This window comes from Loxodonta africana, chromosome X, assembly GCF_030014295.1.
Source record: "Loxodonta africana isolate mLoxAfr1 chromosome X, mLoxAfr1.hap2, whole genome shotgun sequence".
Classification (NCBI taxonomy): Eukaryota; Metazoa; Chordata; class Mammalia; order Proboscidea; family Elephantidae; genus Loxodonta; species Loxodonta africana.
Window position 1 is genome coordinate 172,182,910 of NC_087369.1, and position 27,958 is coordinate 172,210,867.

Sequence of the window (27,958 nt, forward strand, 5' to 3'; positions counted from 1 at the left end):
TCTGCCGAGCAATCAGAGCTTAGTTTTATTGTTTTCCTTCTGTATGTGAATTTTTGTTTTTCTTGAGCTGCTCTCAGGATTCTTTGTCTTTGGTTTTAGTGAGTGTGTATGATATGCCTTTGTGATGTTCTTTCGGGGCTATTCTATATGTGGTTTGTTGAGCTTCTTGGATGGTCAGCTTTTCGTCGTTCAAGATATTAGAGAAGCTTTCTGTCAACAATTCTTCAATGACTCTTTCTATGTTTTCCATTTTCTCCTCCTGTTCTGGAACTCTGATCGCTCACAAATTTTTGCTTTGGATTGTATCCCATATCATTCTCAGGGTTTCCTCATTTTTCTTCATTCTTTTTTTTCTGATATTTCCTTGAACAAAGTGGTATCCAAGTATTTGTCTTCAATTTCACTGATCCTCTCTTCCATTGTTTCAAACCTGCTCCTCAGACCTTCTGTGTCAGTGACCATTTCTGAAATCTTGTTGTTTATCTTTTGGATTTCTAATTGTTGTTTTTGTATGATTTCTAGTTGTGAATTTATTTTGACTTTTTGTTCCTGTATTGTTTTCCTGAATTGTTCCATTTTTCTGTCTGTATTTTCCATGAATTTGTCTGTTTTTTTTCCTCATTTTTGTCTGCTTTTTGCTTCAACTCTTGGACAGCTCTGAATATTAGAGATTTGAATTCCCTATCAGGTAGTTCCAGTGACTTATCTTCTACCAGAAAGTACCTGGTGTTTTATTTTGGATGCCTACTGGAACTATCTTGTCCTGTTATTTTTATATGTTTGGATATTGTGTGCTGTCTTTAGGACATTCAGTAGTTATTTTCTTCATTTAGTGATTGTGGATTTGTTTGTTTCATGCTGCTTTTTTGTTTTATTTGGTTATGTCTGAGCAGGCAGGCTGTGCATTCTTTGTTGTTTGCTCATCTGTGGCCATGATACTTTTCATCTCCTTGTCCAATGGACAGGGCCAGTCACTCAGCTATGATGCAGCGGGGCAGGTCTAGCTGAAGGGGAGGGGCTGGGGTGGGTTGTTCGTGACACCTACTGTGGCCAACAAGGTGGGCCATGGGTCAGTTCAGGGCAGGTTCCGGTAGGCCGTGGCTGTGCTGTTTCAGGGATGTGATGTTCAACACATTGGGCAGATAGGCAGGAGGGAGGGGGAGGGGGAGGTTGTGATGTGCGGAGCTAGGTTGGATATGGGAAAGAAGAGAAGGAGGAGAGAGAAAAAGGAGACAAAAAAAAGTGCTGAGTGAGTCTGTCGCTGGAGCGGAGAGATGAGAAACCAAGAAATGAAGAAAAACAAAAAGGAAAAAAAGAAAAATAAATAAATAAAAATAAATGCCACCAGGGATCCCACCAGTGCATCTGCGTAGACCAGAAAAGTGGCTCCCATGCTGCACACTACAGAATGGCTAGAAGGGGTGGAGATGCCATCCATATATCTTCTTTGATGAAATGACCGTTTCTGTCTTTGCCCATTTTCTAAATGGATTGTTTGCTTTCTTACTGGTGACTTTAGAGAATTCTTTATATATTTTAGATACAAGCTGTAAAAATGGCATGGAGATGGCATCAGACTTCCTCTGACCTCACCAGGGGGAAGGAGAATCAAGATCAACAGCCCGAGGCTGATTCCTATGAGGCAGAGGGCAGACACACCTCCTGTCTTTGCCATCTTTACCAATTCTGACACCAGCCATTCCTCCCACAGTGATCTCTACTTCTCTGCTGGGGTCAGTAATTCATTTCAATGGCCACACAGAACTCACAGACAATACTCATAATTATGGGGTTTATTAGGGAAGTAACAGATAACAATTCAGTCTCAGAAATACTCAGGATACAGTTCTTCCATCAGGACAGCCTCTTCCCAGCCATGTTTGCAGGCATGCCTTTCTCTGGCCCTCTCGACCTCTGCCTAAAGCCCATCATGCCTTCTCCTGCTGTCAGGTCTCTGCTGCACCACCAACGCCCCAGCTATGTATAGACCATATCTTAAAACCCTTCACATTAGGCAAGGCAGGCCAACTTAAAATGGTTCACACTGGGCAAGGCAGGCCAACAGGCAGTCAGCAGGCTCTGAGGCAGGCCTCTGGGCTTGAAGATAGAGAAAGGTATGAGAGACTTCCAAATGGAGGACTTGTCCTCTCTGCTTCACTACTGTGAATTGCACAGTGACACAGCCTCAGGCAGTGATATCCGGTCTGGTCTCTTCCTCTTAGCTACTGTTGGGTCAGTGTCTCTATCCCTGGTTTTCTGCAGGGCTTGGGAAGTCTGGGAGTTGGTTGGAGCAAGACCAGCCTGACTACCAACTGTTCCAGTATCTAGCTCAGTAGTTTTCAACCCTACCTGCACATTAGAATCACGTAGGGGCAGGGCTTTCTTCATGGGCATGTGATCAGTGCAGTTGTATAGGGTTCCATGCTCAGAAGGGGACCCCATGCTGTGAGTTTAATGCTCTGTGGTTACCATCCTGAAATTCTTCATAATTTTATCTTTGAATCTGTATTTTTTTTTTATTGGGGTGAAAATATATACAACAAAGCACTAATCAATTCAACAGTTTCTCCTTGTATATTTTAGTGACATTGATTACAATCTTCATGTTGTGCAACCATTATCACTGTCCTTTTCCAAATTATTCTATCACCATTACATAAACTCAATGCCCCCAAAGCAAAAACTGCCTGTTTCCCCCTCCTTCCCATCCTTGGTAACCACTAATAATCTTCAGTTTCTATATATTTGCTTATTTCATGTAGTGAGATCATACAGTATTTGTCCTTTTGAGACTGATGTATTTCACTCAGCATAATTTTTTCAAGGTTCATGCATATTGTGGCATGCATCAGGACTTCGTTTCTCTTTATGGTTGAGTAATATTTCATTACATGTATATACCACATTTTGTTTATCCATTCATCTGTTAATGGACATTTCAGTTGTTTCCACCATTTGCTATTGTGAAAAGTACTGCGATGAACCTTGGTGTACAGCTTTCTGTTTGCATTCCTGCCTTCACTGCTTCTAGGTATATGAACTTGTGTTTTTTAAGTTAAGTACAGTAGGATCTAGGACTAGGTAAAGATTTTCTTTTAGACTTGACACCAAAAGCATGATCCATGAAAGGAAAGAAAATTGATAAATTGAAATTCATCAAAGTTAAAAACATTTGCTCTCTGAAAGACCCTGTTAAACAGGATGAAAAAACAAGATGTAGATGGGGAGAAAACATCTCCAACTCACATGTCTGACAAAGAACTAGTGTCTAGAATACATAAAGAACTCTCAAAACTCAATAGTAAAAACCCAAAATATTCCGATTAGAAAATAGGCCGAAGATATAAACAGACGTTTTACCAGAGAGGATATACAGATGGCAAATAAGCGCATGAAAAAATGTTCACCATCGCTAGACATAGGAAAAGGTGGATTAAGACCATGAAGAGATATGACTATACATCTGTTAAAGCAGATATATAGTAAAATAGTGACAATATGGAATGCTGATGAGGATGCACAGGAACTGGATCTCTCATAGATTACTGGTGGGAATGTGAAATGGTACAGTCACTATGGAAATCAGTTTAGTAATTTCTTAAACAACTAAATGTTGACTTACCATACAACCCAGCAATCACACACTTAAGTATGTACCCCAGAGAAATGAAAACTTGTGTCCACACAAAAGCCTGTACATAAATGCTTATTGAAGCACTATTTGCAATACCAACAACCTGGAAACATCCCAAATGTTCCTCAATAGGTGAATGGTTAAACAAAATGTGGGGCATCCATACCATAGAATACCACTTAGCAATAAAAAGAATGGACCGTTGATACACACAACAGCTTGGATGGATCTTATGGGTATTATGCTGAATGAAAAAAGCCAGTCTCAAAAGGTCATTTACTATATGATTCCATTTATATAACATTCTTGAAAACAACAAAATTAAAGAGCTGGAAAAGAGATGAGTGGTTTCCAGAGGCTAGAGATTTTGGGGGGTGGGGTGGGATGTGACTATATGGAGACAGCATGAGGGTGGTCTCTGTGGTGATGGAACACTTCTATATCTGGACTGCAGTGGTGGTCACATGAATATACACATGTGATGAAATGGCATAAAATTCTATACACATTGTACCAATGTGAATTTTCTGGTTTTGATATTGTACTATAGTTACATAAGATGTAACCTTTGGAGGAGACTGGGCAAAGGGTACATGGAACCTCTCTATATTGTATTTTTAACTTCCTATGAATCTACAATAATTTCAACATAAGAGTTTTAAAATATAGTAGCTCGACGACACTGGGTTTTGTTTTGTAGAGTAGAGAAGCCTGGCAGAAACGTCTGTAACCAAGTGATCAAGGTTAATATCACCAGTGATTAGTTATTAGTCATGTGGACATCATGTACCTTGCTGTGATGTAATGAGAAAGGCACTTCATCTGCATGCTATTCTTCCCCTAGACTCATACCCCCAGTCTAATCAAGAGAAAGCATCAGACAGACCAAAATTGAAGGATTGATAATTTTTGAAACTGTCAAGGTTATGAACAACAAGGAGATATTGAGAAATGGTTACAGATTGGAGGCAACTAAGGAGATATGGTGACTAAATGCAGCGTAGTATCCTGGATAGGATCCTGAACAGAAAAAGGACATTAGTGGAAAAACTGATGAGGAACAGTCTACAAAATATCTGATCAGTGCTGTTTAAGGTGTCAAGATCATGAAAGACACGGAAGGACTGACTGATGGACTGTCACAAATTGGAGGAGACCAAGGAGATAGAAAAAAGGAGATAGGATGCCTAAATGCAGTACGGTATCCTGAGTTTGATCTTGGAACAGACAATAGACATTAATGGAAAAACTAGTGACATCCAAAAAAAAAAAAATCTGTAGTTTAGTTTAATATTATTCATTTTTAGTATTGTCAACGTTAATTTCTTAGTTTTGATAACTGGACCATGGTCATGTAGTTGTTGGCATGGGAGAAGCTGGCTGAAGGGAGTCCGGTAGCCCTCTGCTGTTTTTGCAACCTTTCTGTAATTCTTAAATTATTTCAAAATAAAGTTTTTTTTAAAAGCACCTGAGAGGATTCTAATGTATAGCCAGGGTCCATTTAGTTGGTCCCATCATGGGTTTCTACTCTGCTCTCCTCCCTAGCCTGCCTTTCCTCCATCAAAATTGCACTGCTCTGGAGGGATTTGTTCTCACCTGGCTGCTGGCCTGAATAGGATGAGGCAACGAAATGCTTTTACCACTATCATTCCAGAGTTACTAGCACATGGGCACTATCCTATCTGCTTTAGCCAGGTGCGGGTATACAGTATGGATTTCCAACTCAGAGATTCATTCCTTTGCATAAAGCATTGTTACATCATCATTTTTCAAGCTTACTGAATTCATGCTGGAACATGAATTCAGTGAGAATTATGAGTCATGTGAATTAGTGTATTAAGGTATAAAGGTTTTTTTTTTTCTGCCACATCACAAAACACTGGACACCTGTGGAGGAGAGAGCTAAATGTGTCTAGAGTCCCCCACGATCCCTTTTAACTCTTTCTCGACAGGGGCAGCCAGCTGTTGTTTGGAGGCAGGAGGCTGGTGTTGGGGGTGGTTAGAGCCAGGTGCTTCCAGACAGTAAGAAGCAAAGATGACCTCCGAGGGCGATGTTCTGGTCTTAGAGAATTGCTTTAGGTAGAGACAGTCCACATCTGAGATAGCAAACTCCTGTTGCTAAGACAGTTTCCAAGAGCACACTTGTCTCATCAGAGCCTGGGGCTTATTCAGTTGGCTTCACCCTCTTCCTGGAGTGCTCTGCTTATTAAACGTGCTCGGCCTTTTATTTCGCTAGGATTAGTCATCATGGGTTGGTGAACGGTCCTTGTTTCCCTCTACCCCAGCTTTTCATCTGCACCCTGGAAGGGAGGGCTATGTCTTTGGGCCTGCTGAGAGTCCTTCAAGAGAGCTGGTCTGAGAGAAAATTAAGAACAGCCGGGGGTAGACACAATGACATCATATGCCTCCAGCATAAAAGGCAGCTCAAAAACTCCTATTCAAGGAGAGGAAAATAATGGGAATTTGAGAAAGGGGCTGAGACTTGGGAACTATGCAAAAGCTGATTACTGGGGAAGACAAGAGAGAAGATTAAAGCTGGTGGCGCAAGAGCTGGCTGAGATATTCGAACTCTTAGTAAGGACCTATTAATCTAGTATTTAGCGCTTGGAGCCTATAGATTTAACAGCTAAAACTAAAGTAGGACAGGCTGGGAAAAGCTGCGAAAATGCCCTGAGGCAGCTTATAGTAGGGAGTGAGATTAACAAAACAAATGGTTAGAGACTGAGTTTTTCTCTAGTGACAAAATGAATCCTTTACATGTAGGCTTTCTTTACCCAATTGTTCTGTGTGTGATTGTATAGTTTACATGTAAAACTGAATTTAATTTTTCTTTTGTTCTAAAGAAATAATTAGATTCCTCTGTATAAAATACCGATGCTTGTTGGAGTGATACATCCTGTGAAAGTGAATGATAAACTTGTAGAGCATGAAGGGATGTTAGAGATAACTAGTCCAACCTTAATTTTACAAATGAGAAAATTGAAGCCTAGAGAGTTAGGCTATTTGTCCACGATCACACAGTTCTGTGACATAAGAGCTGTGGTTGGAGCTTAGGTCTACCAATTCCCAGGCGAGCGCTGTGTTCACCCCGCACCCGTCTTACTTGGTTTGGCCACGGCCAAGGAAAATCGAAACTTGTATCCCTGTGTTACCACTACACGCTGGTGGTGGCTATCACAGGTGAAAAGCAGGCTGCCTGGGATGAATCAATCTGCCTCTACAGGATTTTTTTAAATTCCTTAACATATTAAGAATGATGTGGAAATGTCACAATGAAAATCAAAATACCAAGATGTACTTTGTTTGGCATCTATGTCTATAAATCTTGTTCAGTATGTGCCATCCTTCAATATGATGATGTTATTCTGTTTAGCAGTTTTTAAAACATAGTTTCCAGTTAAAAAAGGCAATGTCTGACTGGGGCAACTGGATTTCCACATGCAAAAGAATGAAAGTGGACCCATACCTTACACCATATATAAAAATGAACTCAAAATGAATCAATGAACTAAATGTAAGTTCTTAGAAGAAAACACAGGGGTAAAGCTTCAGGACCTTATTTTTGGCAATGAATTCTTAGATGTGACACCAAAAGCAGGAGCAACAAAAGAAAAAAAAAGATAAATTGGACTTCATCAAATTTAAAAACTTTCGTGCATCAAAAGATTTTATCCAGAAAATGAGGTAATCTACAGAATGGGAGAAAATATTTGGTAACCATATATCTGATAAGGCTTTAGTATTCAGAATATATAAAGAACTCTTACAACTCAACAATGAAAAGATCAACAACCCAATTAAAAAATGGACAAAGGACTTGAATAAACATTTCTCCAAAGAAGATATACAAATGGCCAATAAGCACAGGAAAAGATGCTCAGCGTCATTAGTCATTAAGGAAATGCACATGAAACTGCAGTAAAATATGACTTCCCACCTTCTAGGATCTGTCTATTATCAGAAAAATCGAAAATAACGAGTGTTGATGAAAATGTGGAGAAATGGGAACCTATTGCTAGTGGAATGTAAACTTGTGTAACCGATGTAGAAAACAGTTTGAAGGTAGCTAAAAAAAATAAAAGGAAGAATTACCATTTGTCCTACGAATTCCACTACTAGTTATATACTCAAAAGCAGGAACTCAAATAGATGAGGGTACGCCAATGCTTATTGCAACACTATTCACAATAGTCAAAACATGGAAACAACCCAAGTGTCTATCAACAGATGAATGGATAAACAAAATATGGTATATCCACACAAAGAAGTAATTATTCAACCATAAAGAGAAATGAAGTACTGATGCTATGACATGGATGAACCTTGCAAACATGCTAAGTGAAATAAGAAAGACAAAAAAGACAAATATTGTAATGATCCCCCTGATATGAAATATCTAGAAAAAGCAAATGCATAGAGACAAAAGTTTATTAGTGGTTGCCAGGGCCTGGGAGGAGAACTGAATGGGGAGTTATTGCTTAAGGGGTACTGAGTTTTTGTTTGATGTTGTTGTCAGGTGCCCTTAAGTCTGTTCTAACTCATAGTGACCTTATGTACAACAAAATGAAACACTGCCCAGTCCTGCACCCATCCTCAATCTTTGCTGTGTTTGAGCCCATTATTGCAGCCACCATGTCAATCCATCTCATCGAGGGTCTTCCTCTTTTTCACTGACCCCTCTACTTTATCAAGCATGATGTCCTTCTCCAGGAATGGGTCCTTCCTAATAACATGTCCAAAGTTCGTGAGACAAAGTCTCACCTTCCTCACTTCCAAGGAGCATTCTGGCTGTACTTCTTCCAAGACAGACTTGTTCCATTGCATAGTATATTCAGTATTCTTCACCAACACCATAATACAAAAGCATCAATTCTTCAGTCTTCCTTATTCATTGTCCAGCTTTCACATACATATGAGGCTATTGAAAACACCCTGGCTTGGGTTAGGCACATCTTAGTCCTCAAGGTGACATCTTTGCTTTTTAACCCTTTAAAGAGGTCTTTTGCGACAGATTTGCCCAATGCAATGGGTCTTTTGATTTCTCGACCACTGCTTCCATGGGTGCTGATTGTGGATCCAAGTAAAACGAAATCCTTGACAACTTCAATCTTTTCTCCATTTATCATGATGTTGCGTATTGGTCCAGTTGTGAGGATTTTTGTTTTCTTTATGTTGAGGTGCAATCCATACTGCAGGCTGTGGTCTTTGATCTTCATTAGTAAGTGCTTCAAGTCCTGTTCACTTTCAGCAAGCAAGGTTGTGTCATCTGCATAATGCAGGTTGTTAATGAGTCTTCCTCCAGTCCTGATGCTGCATTCTTCTCCATACAGTCCAGTTTCTTGGATTATTTGCTCAGCATACAGATCGAATAGGTATGGTGAAAGGACAGAACCCTGACTTGCACATTTCCTGACTTTGAACCACGCAGTGTTCTGTTGTTTGAATTGTTCTTGGTCTTTGTATAGGTTCCTCATGAGCACAGTTAAGTGCTTTGGAATTCCTGCTCTTCACAATGTTATCCATAATTTATGATCCACACAATCGAATGCCTTTGCATAGCCAATAAAACACAGGTAAACATCTTTCTGGTATTCTCTGCTTTCAGCCAAACTCCATCTGACATTAACAGTGTTATCCCTTATTCCATGTCTTCTTCTGAATCCAGCTTGAATTTCTGGCAGTTCCCTGTTGATATACTGCTGCAATCACCTTTGAATGATCTTCAGCAAAATTTTGTGTGTGATATTAATGATATTGTTGAATAATTTTTGCATTCTTTTGGATCACCTGTCTTTGGAATGGGAACAAATATGGATCTCTTCCAGTTGGTTGACCAATAGCTGGCTTCCAAATTTCTTGGCATAGACAAGTGAGCGCTTCCAGTGCTGCATCCATTTGTTGAAATATCTCAGTTGGTATTCTGTCAATTCCTGGAGCCTTGATTTTCACAAATGCCTTCAGTACAGCTTGGGCTTCTTCCTTCAATACCATTGGTTTTTGATCATATGCTACCTCCTGAAATGGGTGAACATCAACCAATTCTTTTCCTCCCATCTTCTTTCGATGCTTCCTGCGTTGTTCAATATTTTGCCCATAGAATCCTTCAGTATTGCAGCTCGAGACTTGAATTTTTTCCTTCAGTTCTTTCAGCTTGAGAAATGCAGAGTGTGTTCTTCTCTTTTGATTTTCTAACTCCAGGTCTTTGCACGTGTCACCATAATACTTTGTCTTCTTGAGTCGCCCTTTAAAATCATCTGTTCAGCTCTTTTACTTCATTTGCTTTAGCTACTTTACCTTCAAGAACAAATTTCTGAGTCCCCTCTGACATCCATTTTGATCTTTTCTTTCTTTCTTGTCTTTTTAATGACCTTTTGCCTTCTTCATATATGATGTCCTTGATATCATCCCACGACTTGTCTGGACTTTGGTCATTAGTGTTCAATGTATCAAATTTATTCTTGAGATGACCTCCAAATTCAGGTGGGATATGCTCAAGGTCTTATTTTGTCTCTCATGAACTTGATTTAATTTTCTCCAGCTTCAACTTCAACTTGCCTATAAGGAATTGATGGTTTATTCCACAGTTGGCCCCTGGCCTTGTTCTGACTGATGATACTGAGCTTCTCCATCGTCTCTTTCCACAGATATAGTCAATTTGATTCCTATGTATTCCATCCAGTAAAGTCCATGTGTATGATCACCATTTATGTTGTTGAAAAAAAGTATTTGCAATGACTAAGTCATTGGTCTTGCAAAATTCTATCATGCTACCTTTAGCATCGTTTCTATCACCAAGGCCATATTTTCCAACTACCAATCCTTCTTTGTCTCCACCTTTTGAGTTCCAATCACCAGTAATATCAATGCATCTTGATTGCATGTTTGATCAATTTTTGACCCCAGAAGTTGGGAAAAATCTTCAGTTTCTTTATCTTTGGCGTTGGTTGGTGCATAAATTTGAACAATAGTTATAGTAACTGGTCTTTCTTAAAGGCGTATGGATATTATCCTATCACTGACAGCGTTGTGCTTCAGCATAGATCTTAAAGTGTTCCTTTTGATGATGAATGTGATGCCATTTCTTTTTAGTTTAGTTTGTCATTACCAGCATATTCAAAGTGGCCGACACCAATCCACTTCAGCTTACTTTTGGAAACTCTGGTGACGTAGTGTTAAGAGCTACAGCTGCCAACCAAAAGGTCGACAGTTCGAATCCACCAGGTGCTCCTTGGAAACTCTATGGGGCAGTTCTACTCTGTCCTATAGGGTCACTATGAGTCAGAATCTACTCGGCGGCAATGGGTTTGGTTTTTGGTATACCTAAGATATTGATATTTTTGCAGTCCATTTCATTTTTGAAGAATTCTATTTTTCCTACATTCATACTTTGTACACTCTGTGTTCTGATTACTAAGGGATGTTTGCAGATGTTTCTTCTCATTTTGAGTCATTCCACATCAGCAAATGAAGGCCCCAAAAGCTTTACTCCATCCGTATCATTAAGGTTGACTCTACTTTGAGGAGGCAGCTCTTCCCCAGTCATATTTTGAGTGCCTTCCGACCTAAGGGACTCATCTTCTGGCACTGTATCAGACAACATTCCATTGCTATTCATAAGGTTTTCACTGGCTAAATTTTTTTTAAATATATTTTATTTCCTTATTTTTTTGTGTGTGCTTTAGATGAAGGTTTATGGAGCAAATTAATTTCTCATTAAACAATTAATACATGTATTGTTTTGTGACATTGGTTGCCAGCCCCATGACATGTCAACATTCTCCCATTCTGAACCTTCGGTTCCCCACTACCAGCTTTCCTGTCCCCTCCTGCCTTCTTATCCTGCCCCTGGGTTGGTTTGCCCATTTAGTCTCATTTGATTTTATGGGCCTGTTTAATCTTTGGCTGAAGGCTGAACCTCAGGAGTGACTTCAGTACCGACTTAAAAGGGTGTCCAGGGGCCATACTCTTGGGGTTGGCCAAATTTTTTTAGAAGTAGCTCACCAGGTCCTTTTTCCTAGTCGGTCTTAGTCCGGAAGCTCTGCTGAAACCTGTCCACCATGGGTGACCCTGCTGGTTTATGAAATACCGGTCCTATACGACGAACTGACAGACGAGTGTTGGTCAATGTAATTAATGTCACTAAGTTGTACACTTAATATGGTTAGAATGGCATTTCTTGTTATATATACTTTACCATCATCAAATCTTTTTAGAAAGGCAATATCTGGGCAATACCTATGAAAACATACCTTTTGTCTTTTCTTAGCCATCATACATAGAAGTGATACTACTACAGATTGTTCAATCATGGCAATTACGACAACTTGATGATGCCTTACTTTATTTGTAGGTTCATCCTTTGTATGGATGAATATACCTCTGGAAGGGTGAATATACAACCTATATACCCAATATAATGAAAGTAGAGTCACTAACATTAGTGTGAAAAAATCTAATTAAAAGTTGTTATCAAGGTGGTCTGCTGAGTCAAAAAAAAACTGCAGTTACAACCTTAGATGTTCCTGAGCATCAGTCCTCTTAAATCACGTGTCTTATGAGGAGTGCAACTACTTTGAAAGAATGGCAACAAACTGAACAAACTGTACCTGACAAAGCAGAATTAATGAGCCAGTCAGAACAATAATTGAAAACGAGCTAGAGTATCATCGAAGAGCTAAAGGAGGATGTTGGTAAAGTGAAGCAGGAATGGACAGTTATAAAGAAGAATTATTCCAAAATATTAAAAATATAAGACTTCAAATAAATACCTTGATGGAGGGTTAATAACAGAATGGACACATGTGAAGAATGAATTAATAAACTGGAATACCAGGTTGAATAACTCTTTCAAAAGGCACTAGGAAAGGATAAAGAAATGGAAAATATGGGGGGAAATGTAATAGACATGGAGGATGGGATGAGAAGTGTTAATTCAGTATAATAACGGCCTCAGAAGGAGAGGGAAAAAAAGTATCAACACTCTCCTTTCTTGACCTTGGGTTCCCCATTACCAGCTTTCTTGTGCCCTCCTGCCTTCTCATCCTTGCCCCTGGGTTGGCGTGTCCACTGATCTCATTTTGTTTTGTTTATGGGCCTGTCTGCTCATTTAAAAAAAAAAACTGTAGTTACAACCTTAGATGTTACTGAGCATCAGTCCTCTTAAATCACATGTTTTATGAGGGGGTGAGTAATTGAAGAAATAAAGACCAAGTATTTCTTAGTCTTAAATGAGTATGAAAGACCTTAGTTTGAAAGGATTCACAGTTTGCAAAACAATATGAAAGATCAAATCTATATCTAGACACATAAAATTTAAAAATATCAAGACAAAGAGAAGACTCTAAGAGTTCCTAGCAAGAAAAAGCAGATCACCTACAAAGGAAGAAAATTAGATTGACATCTTAGTACTCAAAAGCCACCTCAGATGCAAGAAGTGGAGTGTTATTTTTCCAAAGTGTTGAGGGAAAAAAACTTGGAACCTAGACTTTTATACCTAGCTAAATGTCATTTAAATGTAAGAATGAAATATTCTCAGGCATACAAGGCCTCAGAAAGTTTATGAGACAAAGATTCTCTTTGAATTAAGCCCAATAAAACAGTACTTAAAATATTTGTAAATGAACTGACTTCTGCATGAGCTTTTCACAAGCCTTTCTGTTCATTTCTCAGATCCATGAACTTTCCTCTTACTTTGGTGGCATTTGCAGAACTCAGTTCCTGGGAGGGAGCCGGTGTCTGGAATTTATATCTGTCCTGTAGGAACCTGAAGTCATTCGTTTCTATTATCCTGACAGCCTTATCTCTCCAGCTAAGCATATAAATTACCTGAGGACACGATATTATTTATTCACTTCTGTATACCTAGTGGTACTTGTCACAGGACTCTGTACATGGTAGGTTTTCACTAAATGTCTGTGGCATGAAGGAAGGAAGAAAGAAAGAGAGAGAAAGGGAGGAAGGGAATGAGGGAGGGAATTATGAGGCTGGATCATGAAGCTGGGGCTGCTTCCATTCAAGAGAATAGCTGTCCTCTCCATTCTGTGTACAAAAAGTTGAGTGACATCTAAATGTGTGTCAGTAGTTTTCACAGCAGTGGACCATAGCTCTCGCTTTAAGTCTGTTAGTGACTTGAGGATAACTGAGCATTATTATTTCACCACCAAAATATTAAAGGTGATCTGATTATTTTGACTGCACTTGAATTAATGATTTACTTGTTTTTTCAGGACTTAGTGTGATGATAGTGTCAGGAGCTCAAGCTTCCTCTGTCAATCAAGATGGGAAGTGTTATGCTCGCATGTCGGTCAACATTCCCGACGCAGGAGTAAGAAGAGAAAGTAATCCACAAGGGTTTTGTTTTGTCTGGAATTGTCAATCCATTGCCATAGTTGTTGTTGTTGTTAGGTGCCGTCGAGTCAGTTCCAACTCATAGCGACCCTATGCACAACAGAACGAAACACTGCCTGGTCCTGCACCATCCTCACAATCGTTGCTATGCTTGAGCTCATTGTTGCAGACACTGTGTCAATCCACCTCGTTGAGGGTCTTCCTCTTTCCCACTGACCCTGTACTCTGCCAAGCATGATGTCCTTCTCCGGGGACTGATTCCTCCTGACAACAAGTCCAAAGTATTTAAGACGCAGTCTCGCCATCCTTGCTTCTAAGGGGCATTCTGATTGTACTTCTTCCAAGACAGATTTGTTCGTTCTTTTTGGCAGTCCATGGTATATTCAATATTCTTCGCCAACACCACAATTCAAAGGCGTCAGTTCTTCTTCAGTCTTCCTTATTCATTGTCCAGCTTTCACATGCATGTGATGTGATTGAAAATACCATGGCTTGGGTCAGGCACACCTTAGTCTTCAAGGTGACATCTTTGCTCTTCAACACTTAAAAGAGGTCTATTGCAGCAGATTTACCAGACTAAGACAGACTAGGAAGAAGGACCCGGCAGTCTACTTCTGAAAAGTATTAGCCAGTGAAAACCTTATGAATAGCAGCGGAACATTGCTATAGAGCTGGTGGAAATCTCCCTTCCTTACTCTTCAAGAAGGCAATTATTTTTGCTCATCTGTGACTGTGTAACAAGTGCCCACTGAGGCAGTATGGGTAATGCACACTTGTTGACATTTAAGCCCTGAGAACTCAGCCTTGAATCAGACACCTGTAGCACCCAGGGAAGAGTTGCCTGAGTGGATAGCGTTCCACACTTTTCTTTTACTTGGCATAATTTGTTAGTGTTTGGGGACAGGGAAAGCAAGAGACAGCAGGACTGAGAGGGGCATCAGAGTTATTCCTTTATTCCCTTCCATAGGGAAATGCCATCTTTGACACCCATCTAAAAAGCATTTGTATATGTTTAAAGTGTTTTCCTGTGAACTATTTTTCAACCTTTCCATAGTTATCATTTTGTTGTAAATCCGGAAGAAAAGGGGCTGAAGCAGAACAGAAAATGACAGTGGCAAGCCCCCAAAACATATATATGACACATGCACATCCCAGAGGTCAACATTATCATCAGCAGTAAATGCCAGCAGGGTTCCTTCCCACCATCCTCTGCTCTATGCCTTCTCACCCCGATTCAGTTCTTGATCGTGTGTTTTTCACATTGATTTGAGATTGTTAGCAGAGACTCTGGCATCTGTAAGTAATTGAGTGACTGCTCGGGTACTTGACATTCTTACTAAAAATTCCAGGAAAGCATGTAACATTTGGGCACCGTGTACATTTAATTCGGTAGTCATTGAGCACTGCTCAGTACAGATCCAGCCCTGGCAGTGCTCAGGTACACAGAGCACTGGGAATGAAGGGCCATGTGAGGAGCTTCAAAGCAGGTGGCCTCAGGGACTCACCTGAAATAATGGATAGAATTTCAGCAGGCAGAGGCATTGCTGGAGGTAGGAGAACAGCTTGAGTGAAGGTAACAAGGTGAGAAATCATAGGGTTCATTTAGGGCTAGTAGTAGTCCGGATGTATTGAGTGATTACTCTGTGCCATGCTTAGTAGCAGACCCTGTAAGCAGCAATCTAGTTTTTGACCCTACACATGAAACAGAACCTGTGGAGCCCTTAATGAAATTGATTCAGGTGGAAACCTTTTAAAACGTTTTATTTTGAATTCATTTTAGGCTTGCAAAGTAGTTGCAAAATTAGTCGATAGAACTCCTTTGCTCCAGCTTTCCCAAATGTTAACTTCTTACACAATCAGAGCAAATTTTCAAAACCAGGAAACTAATGTTGACACAATATAATTAACTACTTTACAGACCTTATTCAAATTTCACTAATTGTCCCACTAATGTCCTTTTTCTAGTCCAGGAGCCAATCCAGGATCCCATTCTGACCTGGGGCAGCTCATCAGTCTTTCTTTGCTTTCATGGCCTTGACACTTTTGAAGAGTACCAATCAGTTATTTTGAAGAATGTTTTTCAGTTTGGGTTTGTCTGATGTTTACTTACGATTAGATTGAATTTATGCTTTTCTGGCAGGAAGATCATGGAAGAGATGTTGTGTTCTTAGTGCATCATATCAGGGAGTTCATGAGGTCTGTGTGTCTCATTATTGGTGATGTTAACTTTGATCACCTGTTTATGGGAGTGTCTGCCAGGTTTCTCCACTAGAGTTACTATTTCTTCCTTTGTACATGGTGAAGCGGGGCAATAAGAATTTCATGGAAAGATTGTTTGGGACTATGCAAATATCTTCTTTATCACCATACTTTTGCTCAGTAATTTTAGCATCCATTGACAATTCTTGCTTGCAAGAATTATCACTCTGGTGTTTCTCTTTCCATCATTGTTTCTGAATTTATTAATTGGAACTCTATGGTAAAGAAGAGCTGTCCCTTCTCCTTTGTTCCCTCCCTCCTCCTTTCCTTCCTTTGTAGCACTGTAGACTCATAGATGTTTATTTTAGTTTATGGATGATAACTATCATTATTTATTTTGTTGTTTAATTTGTCCCAGATTTGGCCATTGAGAGCTCCTTCATATTGGCTCCTTTTGGCTTTTTTTTTTTTAATAGCATTTCTTTACTTTCTGGCACCACACAATGTTCCAGGCTCATCTTGTACTTTCTTCACCCCAGCCCTGGAATCAACCACCTCCCTCAAAGAGCCCTGATTCCTTTTCCTGTAGTATGGTGTTAGAGCTCTGTCTGTGTTGATCCATCCATTCATCTATCTACCTTCAAACTGAGTTCACACTGATACCTTTGATTTATTTTTTTGGAAATCTTTTGATATATTTGGGTCTCATTTTAATAGAGTACGGTATTTATTATTATAAACAAAAAGGATTAAAATCTATACATATATGAAATACCTTTCCCCAGATATGTTAATAAATGCTGTGGCAAAATATGAAATAGCTTTTATTGTGAATAAGGATAAAAGCACGTTTAACCCAGCTATTTCATAGACTTTAGAAAAGATTGAATTACATGACCTTGTCATTAGGAAAAACCCAAGTCAAATTCTAATTAACCCCAACGTTGTTGGGCTAAATTTCTTTCTTTTTCATTTGGAGTATATATATTTTATTCCTAAGTTTGTGCGTGTGTGTGTCTTATAGGTGAAAGTTTACACAGCAAATTATTTTCTTATTCAATAATTTATACAAAAATTGTTTTGTAGACATTGGTTGCAGTCCCTGCACTGTGTCAGCACTCTCCGCCTTTCTACCGCGGATTCCGTTTCCATTCGTCCAGGTTTCCTGTCTCTTCTTGCCATCTCATCTTTGCTTTTGGGCAAGTGTTGCCCATTTGGTTTTGTATACTTTATTGATCTAAGGAGCACATTCCTCTTGTGTGTTTTGTTTGTTTTATAGGCCTGTCTAATCTTTGGCTGAAAGGTGGACTTCAGGTGTGGCTTCACTACTGAGTTAGAAGGGTGTCTGGGGACCGTAGTCTCAGAGTTCCTCTAGGCTCTGTCAGACAGTAAGTCTGGTCTTTTTTGTGAATTTGAATTTTGTTCTACCCTATTGTGGTCCCTGTCAGAGTGGTCAGTGGTGGTAGCCAGGCACCATCTAATTCTTCCGAGCTCAGGCTGGTGGAGGCTGCGGTTCATGTGGTCCATTAGTCCTTTGGATTAATATTTTCCTTGTGTCTTTGGTTTTCTTCATTCTCCTTTGCTCTGGGTGGGATGAGACCAATAGATGTATCTTAGATGGCTGCTTAGAAGCTTTTAAGACCCCAGACGCTACTCACCAAAGTAGACTGTGCAGTATTTTCTTTATGTAATGCCAATTGAGCTAAATGTTCCCTGAGACCATGGTCCGCAGCCTTCAGCCTCAGTAACTGAGTCCCTCAAGGTGTTTGCGTTTGTCTAGGAAGCTTCTATACTCTGCCCTCTTTGTGATCTATTATATAGATCAATATACATGCTGTACATACAAATAGGAGCCCTGGTGGCATAGTGATTAAGAGTTTGGCTGCTAACCAAAAGGTCGGCAGTTCAGATTCACCAGCCGCTCCTTGGAAACCCTGTGGGGTAATTCTACTCTATCCTATAGGGTCTCTAAGAGTCAGAACCGACTTGGTGGCACCTAACAACAACAACATACAAATACGTGTGTAAAAATATCCATAGCCTAACCTGTATATGTACGTGGGTATACTCTTATATGCCCTCCTTTCCCTATTCAGTATACATATCTACCTATGCTGATACCTTTGATTTTAATCTAACAGAACAGAACTCATTCCACCGTTTCTCCTTTGCTTATTTTTTAACTCCTTTCTCCAATAGTGAGCTGGTACTCATCATCTAAAAGATATCCACATATTTGATAAACTCTAATAAACACACAGCAGTTTCAGAATCACTAATCCATAACCTTGTGAAAAATAAATTTACTAGCTAGAGTGCAGTGTTTGTGGACAATTATTTTTGTCGTTAGCTTTACAGTATATGCCAGTCAGAATAGTGTTTTTGTGCATGGAGGGCCAGAAGCAGACAGCACCTTGTGGCCTTTTGGAAGATTGAGAAATGCTCACTTTAGTATGTTTGGTTTTGTACTCCTGTGATTTGCACAACTCTTGGTGGTTGTGTTCCTTTTTTCTTTAAAAAACACTTTTTTTTTTCTGGTGTATTGGAAGGAGCCCTGGTGGTGCAGTGGTTAAAGCACTTGTCTGCTAACCGAAAGGTTTGGCGGTCCAAACCCACCAGCCACTCTGGGGGAGAGAGATGTGGGAATCTGCTTCCTGTAAAGAGTACAGCCTTGGAAACCCTATGGGGGCAGTTCTACTCTGTCCTATAGAGTCGCTATGAGTCGGAATTGACTCGATAGTAACAGGTTTGATTTTTTTTTTTTTTTTTGGTTTAGTAGATTGAGACCAGTAGATCTTCAAAATGAACTGCTTGGTGAGAAACTATCCCACCATCATGGGAGTGAACTGAGTGCTGTATTTAATGCCTTTGGGAAAAATCTCGATACAGTAAGTACAAAGACATATATCACACCAATATCCACACCTCCACTCCCACAGCCCCATGGCAATGCAAGCAACCAAATCCAGAGTGTGGGGAGTTCTACAGGACAAATGTTTTGATTTCACCAATAAAAAAATGGTATAAAAAGGGGCAGGGAAGCTGTTACAGATTCAAAGAGCCTTAGTAAACATATTAATCCCCCAACCAAAAGAAATATTTTAACATTCAGAGGAAGACCGTCAATGACATGAATTGACACAGTGGCTGCAACAGTAGGCTCAAGCATAGGAACAATTGTGAGGATGGCTCAGGACAGGGCAGTGTTTTGTTCTGTTGTACGTAGGGTCGCTATGAGGTGGAACCGACTCGACAGCACCTGACAACAACAATAACATTTACAGAGTATTTATTAGACTAAGGATTGTCCCTTGCCCATAGATCCAAGCCTTCCTGGAGTTTACATTCACATGGTACAGATGACAGTAAAGTGGCAAACTAATACATAAGTAAAACCCTTTCAAATTGGAATAAACGTCTAAAGGAGGTGACGGGAGTGCTGAGATAGAGAATTCCTTTAGATAGTAGTGTTTGGGTCTCTCCGAGGAGGTGCCTTATAAAGAAAGGCCTGAAAGAAGAGGAAGATGCAGCCAACCAAGAAACCAAGGGAAGAGTGTTGCAGACAGAGGTAGCAGCAAGCACAAAGGCCTGAGACAGAGGAGCCCGACCAATTTGAGAGATCCAGGGAAGGATGGAGCATAATAGTGAGAGGGAGAAGGGTTGGCAGCGGAGTCCAAGAGTTCAGCAAAGACCAGGTCTTTTAGGCCATTCTGAGGAATTTGGATTTTACTCTAAGCGCAATGGTAAGTAACTGGGATGTTTGAAATAGGAAGATAGCATGATTTGATTTATGTTTGAAGGGAATCATCCTGTCTACTGTGTGGAAAATAGACTGTAGGGGAGCAGGATGAAAGTCCAAGGGACAGTTAGGAGGCTCTTGCAACAGTCAAGGTAGGGGATGGTGGTGACTTGGACTGGAGTGGCAGTGGAAATGGAAAGCAAGGACAGAGACCATCTTTTTCCTTTCTTTTATTATTATGAGCTCTAACAGAGTGGGAATCATAGTATAGATATATTTTCATATCACATTTTTAAAATCCTTTTTTGGGGATGTAATCTAGTTTACTGTTCCCCTAATGTTGGATGATTGGTTTTTTATTTTGAGTTTTGTGCTTTATTTTTGTATTTACAATAACACTACAGTGAACATCTACTTGAATATTTTTTTATTAGCTTTTGAAATATTTCCATAGGGTAGATTCTTATAAGTGGAATCACTGGGATAAAGGTATGATGCAGGGCTCATGATGCCTATGTTAAATTGCTTTCCAAAAGGGCTATACAAGCATACCTCAGAGACATTGTGAGTTCGGTTCCAGACCACTGCAATGAAGTGAGTCACATGAATTCTTTGGTTTCCCAGTACATATAAAAGTTACGTTTACACTATACTGTAGCCTATTAAGTATGCAATGGCATTAAGTCTAAACAAAATGTACAAACCTTAATTAAAAATACTGTATTGCTAAAAAAAAAATGCTAACCATCATCTGAGCCTTCAGTGAATCACAATCTTTTTGCCTTGATGTTGATGGCTGCTGACCAATTAGGGTGGTGGTTGCTGAAGGTTGGGGTGGCTGTGGCAATTTCTTAAAATAAGACAACAATGAAGTTTGCTGCATCAATTGACTCTTCCTTTCATGAAAGACTTCTCTGTAGCATGCAATGCTATTTGATAGCATTTTACCCACAGTAGAACGTCTTTCAAAATTGGAGTCAGTCCTCTCAAACCCTGCTGCTGCTTCAATCAACTAAGTTTATGTAATATGCTAAATCCTTTGTTGTCGTTTCAACAATGTTCACAACATCTTTACCAGGAGTATATTCCATGTCAAGAAACCACTTTCTTTGCTCATCCATAGAAGTAACTCCTCATCCGTTAAAGTTTTTTGATGAGATATCAGCCATTCAGTCACTTCTTCAGACTCCACTTCTAATTCTACTTCTCTTGCAATTTCCTTCATATCGCAGTTACTTCCTCCGCTGAAGTCTTGAACCTCTCAAGGTCATCCATGAGGGTTGATATTAACTTCTTCAAAACTCCTATTAATGTTGGTATTTTCATCTCCTCCCATGAATCATGACTGTTCTTAATGGCATCTAGAATGGTGAATCCTTTCCAGAAGGTTTTCAATTTACTTTGCCCAGATCCATCAGAGGAATCACTATCTATGGGAGCTATAGCCTTACTAAATGTATTTCTTAAATAATAAGTCTTGGAAGTTGAAATTACTCCTTGATCCATGAGCTGCAGAATGAATGCTGTGTAAGCAGGCATGAAAACAATGTTAATCTCCTTGTACACCTCTATCAGAGCTCTTGGGTGATCAGGTGCACTGTCAATGAGCAGTCATATTTTGAAAGGAATCTTTTTTTCTGAGCAGTAGGTCTCAACAGTGGGCTTAAAATATTCAGTAAACCATGTGCTGTCATCCAGGCTTTGTTTTTCCATTTATGGAGTACAGGCAGAGCAGATTTAGCATAATTCTTAAGGGCCCTAGAATTTTCAGAATGGTAAATGAGCATTGGCTTCAATTTAAAAGTCACCAGCTGCATTAGCCCCTAACAAGAGACTCAGCCTGTCCTTTGAAGCTTTGAAGCCAGGCATCGATTTCTCCTCTCTAGCTATGAAAGTCATATCTAGACTATATAAAGAACACTCAACAGTAAAAAAAAAAAAAACTCAGCAGTAAAAAAAAACCAAAATCCAATTTGAAATTGGCCAAAACACATAGACATTTTACCAGAGAGGATGTACACATGATAAATAAGGACATGAAAAGATGCTGAACAACACTAGCCATGAAGGAACGCAAATGAAAACTACAATGATGTATCACTACACACCTATTAGAATGCCTAAACTAAAAAGTAGTGGTGAGGATATGGAGAATTGGATCTCTCCTACATTGCTTGTAGGAATGTAAAATGGTACAGCTACTTTAGAGAAGAGTATGGCATTTTTTTAAAAACAAAACATGCAATTGCCATATGACCCAGCAACTGCACTCCTAGGCATTTATCCCAGAGAAATGAAAACTCATGAACACATAAAAATGTATACACGAGTGTTCATAGCAGCTTTATTTGTAATAGCCCCAAACCAGAAACAATGCAAACGTCCTTCAGTAGGTGAATGGATAAACTCTGGTACATCCATACCATGGCATGCCGGCAATAAGAAGGAATGAACTAGTGATATAGTGATATATGAAACATTCTGGATGGAGTTCAAGGGCATCATGGCTAAAGGGGAAAAAAAGTCTCTAAAGGTCAAAGGTCCTTTTTTCTATAGTATATGTATTATATATTCTGTTGTTGTTGTTAGTTGCTGTTGAGTCAATTCTGGCTCATAATGACCCCATGTGTCCAGAGAAGAACTGCTGCACAGGGTTTTCAGAAGCAGATCTCCAAGCCTGTCTTCCGAGGTGCATCTGGGTGGCTTTGAACCACCAACCTTTTGGCCAGTAGTCCAAAGCTTAACCCTTTGCACCACCCAGGGACTCCTGTTATGTACATAGTATATGCATTATATCTACTTACAAAGCTTACAAGACGATGCCATAGTATTTGCTTTCAGTAATTCTATGTAATTTAAGATATTAAGAGGAACAAAAATGGTCTCTTCTGTTTACCCAGATATTTATGATTTCTGCTTTATTTTCGTAAACAAGAACCTGAATTTCCATCTGGGATCATCTCCCTTCATCCTGGAGAACTTCCTTTTGTCGGAAGGTTGAGACTTCTCAAAGCAGCAGGGTTGTGGCTGCCGAAGCTGCTTGGCTTGTAACACTTCCATAGATTTGGCCGCTAAGGAGACAACAAGCCAAAGTGGATTCTTTTTATTACTTAGACAGGCACAGCAAGATCAGTGCAGGGTTAGCTCCCCGCACCCTTGTCCCACAGGATAACACTAACCCAGAGCGACCGGATGGATAGTGGGTTGCTCTGCTACTGAGGAATCAACTCTAAACTATAGGTAAGTTTTTATTTTTTATTGTGCATTAGGTGAAAGTTTACAGAGCAAATTAACTTCCCATTCGATAGTTTGTACATGAAGTGTTCCATGACATTGGCTTTATTTCCCACAATGGGTCAGCACTCTCCCCATTTCTGCCCTAGCTTCTCTGATCCTTTTGTACTGATTTTGTAACCTTTCCTGCCTTCTTACCTTTCCTTTGGGGCAAATACTGCTGTTTTGATCTTATATAATTGATTGTTCTAGGGAGCATGTTCCTCTTGGGTGCTATTGTTTATATTATGGGCCTGTCTATGGCTTGACTGAAAGATGGTCATGGGTATGTCCGTTTGTTGTACTGTGGTGGCTTCCGTGTTGCTGTGATGCTGGAAGCTATGCCACTAGTATTTCAATACCAACAGGGTGATCCATGGTATATAGGTTTCAGCTAAGCTTCCAGACTAAGACAGACTAGGAAGAAGGACCTGGCAGTCTGCTTCTGAAAAAAATTAGCCAATGAAAATTTTATGAATAGCAGTGGAACATTGATACAGTGCCAGAAGATGGGCCTCTCAGGTTGGAAGGCACTCAAAAGACGATGAAGAGCTGCCTCCTCAAAGTAGAGTCGACTTTAATGATATGAATAGAGTCAAGCGTTCGAGACCTTCATTTGTTGATGTGGCACAACTTAAAATGAGAAGAACCAGCTGCAAACATCTATTATTAAGAGGGACATAGAATGTATGAAATATGAGTCTAGGAAAATTGGAAATTGTCAAAAATGAAATGGAACACATAAAGATCAACATTCTAGGCGTTAGTGATCTGAAATGGGCTGGTATTGGCCGTTTTGAATTGAACAGTTGTATGGTCTACTGTGCTCAGAATGAAAAATTGAAAAGGAAAAGTGTTGCATTCATCTTCAAAAAGAACATTTCAAGATCTATCCTGAAGTACAACACCATCAGTGATAGGATAATATCCATATGCCTACAAGGATGACCAGATAATATGATTATTATTCAAATTTACACACCAATCACTAAGGCCAAAAATGAAGAAATTGAAGATTTTTACCAACTTCTTCAGTCTGAGATTGATCAAACATGCAATCAAGATGCATTGATAATTACTGGTGATTGGAATGTGAAAATTGGAAACAAAGAAGAGTTAACAGTGGTTGGAAAACATGGCCTTGATGATAGAAATGATGCCAGGGACTGCATGATAGAATTTTGCAAGACCGACGACTTCTTCATTGCAAATACCTTTTTTTCAAACAACGTAAACGGCAACTATACTTGTGGACCTCACCAAATGGAATACATGGGAATCAAATCAACTACATCTCTGGAAAGAGACAATGGAAAAGGTCAATATCATCAGTCAGAACAAGGTCAGGGGCTGACTGCAGAAGAAACCATTAATTGCTCATATGCAAGTTCAAGTTTAAGCTGAAGAAACTTAGGACAAGTCCATCAGAGCCAAAGTATGAACTTGAGTGTATCCCACTTGAATTTAGAAACCATCTCAAGAATAGATTTGGTGCATTGAACACTAGCGACCAAGGACCAGAAGAGTTGTACAATGATATCAAGGACATCGTACATGAAGAAAGCAAGAGGTCATTGAAAAGAAAGAAAAGACCAAAATGAATGTCAGAAGAGACTCTGAAGCTTATTCTTGAACGAAGGATACCTAAAGCAAAAGGAAGAAATGATGAAGTAAGAGAGCTGAACAGATTTCGAAAGGCAGCTTGAGAAGACCAAGTATTATAATGAAATGTGCAAAGACCTGAAGTTGGGAAACCACAATAGAAGAAAATGCTTGGCATTCCTGAAGCTGAAAGAACTGAAGAAAAAATTCAAGCCTCAAGTTGCAATATTGAAGGATTCTATTGGGAGAATATTAAACAACCCAGGAAGCACCAAAAGAAGATGGAAGAAATACACAGAGTCACCGTACCGAAAAGACCATTTCGGGAGGTAGTGTATGATCAAGAACCAATGATATTGAAGGAAGAAGTCTGAGCTGCACTTAAAGGCATTGATGAAAAACAAGGCTCCAGGAATTGACAGAATATCAACTGAGATGTTTGAACAAAAGGATGCAGTGCTGAAAGTGCTCACTCATCTATGCTAAGAAGTTTGAAAGACAGCTGCCTGACCAACCGACTGGAATAGATCCATATTTGTGCCCATTCCAAAGAAGGGTGATCCAACAGAAAGTGAAAGTTATTGAACAATATCATTAATATCACACACAAGTAAAACTTTGCTGAAGATCATTCAAAAGCAGTTGTTACAGTACCTCAATAGGAAACATCTGGAAATTCAAGCTGGATTCAGAAGAGGACATTGTTATGGATTGAATTGTGTCACCCCATAATTTTTGTGTCAACTTGGCTAGTCCTTGATTCCCAGTATTATGTGGTTGTCCACCATTTTGTGATTTTCCTATGTGTTGTAAATCCTACTTCTATGATGTTAGTGAGGTGGGATTAGAGGCAGTTATATTAATGAGGCAGGACTCAGTCTACAAGATTGTTGTTGTTAGGTACCTTCCAGTCTTTTCTGACTCATAGCAAACCTATGCACAACGGAATGAAACACTGCCCGGTTCTGTGCCATCCTTACAATCGTTGTTATGCTTGAGCCCATTGTTACATCCACTGTGTCAATCTGTCTCGTTGAAGGTCTTCCTCTTTTCTGCTGACCCTGTACTTTACCAATCATGATGTCCCACTTCAGGGACTGATTCCTCCTGACATGTCCAAAGTTTGTAAGACACAGTCTCACCATTCTTGCTTCTAAGGGGCATTCTGGTTGTACTTCCTCCAAGACAGATTTGTTCGTTCTTTTGGCAGTCCATCGTATATTCAATATTCTTTGCCAAAACCACAATTCAAAGGCGTGAATATGGATCTCTTCCATTCGGTTGGCCAGGAAGCTGTCTTCCATGTTTCTTGGCATAGACGAGTGAGCACCTCCAGCATTACATCCTTTTGTTGAAACATCTCAGTTGATATTCCATCAATTCCTAGAGCCTTGTTTTGCACTAATGCCCTCAGTGCAGCTTGGACTTCTTCCTTCAGTACCATCAGTTCCCGATCATATGCTCCCTCTTGAAATGGTTGAAAGTCAACTAATTCTTTTTGGTATAATGACTGTGTATTCCACCTCCTTTCAATGTTTCCTGCGTCATTTAATATTTAATATTTTCCTGGTAGAATCCTTCACTATTGCAACTGAGGCTTGAATTTTTTCTTCAGTTCTTTCAGCTTGAGAAACGCTGAGCATGTTCTTCGCTTTGGTTTTCTATCTCCAGCTCTTTGCACATGTCATTATAATACTTTATTTTGTCTTATCGAGCTGCCCTTTGAATCTTCTGTTCAGTTCTTTTACGTCATCATTTCTTCCTTTTGCTTTAGCTGCTCGACGTTCGAGAGCGGGATTCAGAGTCTCCTGTGACATCCGTCTTGGTCTTTTCTTTCTTTCCTGTGTTTTCAATGTTGTCTTGCTTTCTTCATGGATGATGTCCTTGATGTCATTCCTCAACTCGTCTGGTCTCCGGTCATTAGTGTTCAACTTGTCAAATCTGTTCTTGAGATGGTCTCTAAATTCAGGTGGGATATACTCAAGGTTGTATTTTGGCTTTTGTGGACTTCCTCTGATTTTCTTCAGTTTCCCCTTTAATTTGCATATGGGCAATTGATGGTCTGTTCCACAGTCAGCCCCTGGCCTTGTTCTGACTGATGATATTGAGCTTTTTCATTGTCTCTTTCCACAGATGTAGTTGATTTGATTCCTGTGTGTTCCATCTGGCGAGGTCCATGTGTATTAAGAAAAAAAAACGCCATTTATGTTGGTGAAAAAAGGTATTTGAAATGAAGAAGTCATTGGTCTTGCAAAATTCTATCATTCGATCTCCGGCATTGTTTCTATCACCAAGGGCATATTTTCCAACTACCGGTCCTTCTTCTTTGTTTCGGACTTTTGCATTCTAATCACCAATAACTATCAATGCATGTTGATTGCATGTTCAATCAATTTCAGACTGCAGAAGCTGATAAAAATCTTCAGTTTCTTCATCTTTGGCCTCAGTGGTTGGTGCATAAATTTGAACAGTAGTCTTATTTAGTGGTCTTCCTTGTAGGCGTATGGATATTATCCTATCACTGACAGTGTTGTACTTCAGGATAGATCTTGAAATGTTCTTTTTGATGAATGCAACACCATTCCTCTTCAAGTTGTCATTTCCAGTATAGTAGACTATATGGTTGTCCAATTCAAAATGGCCAATACCGGTCCATTTCAACTCATTAATACCTAGGATATTGATGTGTTCCATTTCATTTTTGACAGTTTCCAATTTTCCTAGATTCATACTTCGTACATTCCAGATTCTGATTTTTAATGGATGTTTACAGCTGTTTCTTCTCAATTTGAGTCATCCAACATCAGCAAATGAAGGTCCCGAAAGGTTTACTCCATCCACTTCATTAAGGCCAACTCTACTTTGAGGAGGCAGCTCTTCCCTAGTTGTCTTTTGAGTGCCTTCCAACTTGGGGGGTTCATCTTCTGGCACAATATCAGACAATGTTCTGCTGCTGTTCATGAGGTTTTCACTGGCTAATGCTTTTCAGAAGTAGACTGCCGGGTCCTTCTTCCTAGTCTGTCTTAGTCTGGAAGTTCAGCTGAAACCTGTTCTCGCCCATGGGAAGAGTGATGGCAAAGACCTTTTCCCAGACCCAACAGAGAGAGAAAGGCTTCCCCTGGAGCTGCTGCTCTGAATTCAGACTTCTAGCCTCCTAAACTGTG

General features: G+C 39.7%; 1 protein-coding gene across 3 annotated transcripts in view; it reads left to right on the forward strand.

Moving 5' to 3' along the window:
• Positions 1–21,892, forward strand: part of LOC111748342 (heat shock transcription factor, X-linked member 3-like) — a 145,909-nt gene extending 124,017 nt beyond the window's left edge. For all 3 annotated transcript variants that reach the window (XM_064277691.1, XM_064277692.1, XM_064277693.1), the window contains one exon: positions 18,957–21,892. The gene's annotated coding sequence lies outside the window, so the exon portion shown is untranslated. The remainder of the gene's footprint in view (positions 1–18,956) is intronic.
• The last annotated feature ends 6,066 nt before the right edge of the window (positions 21,893–27,958 follow it).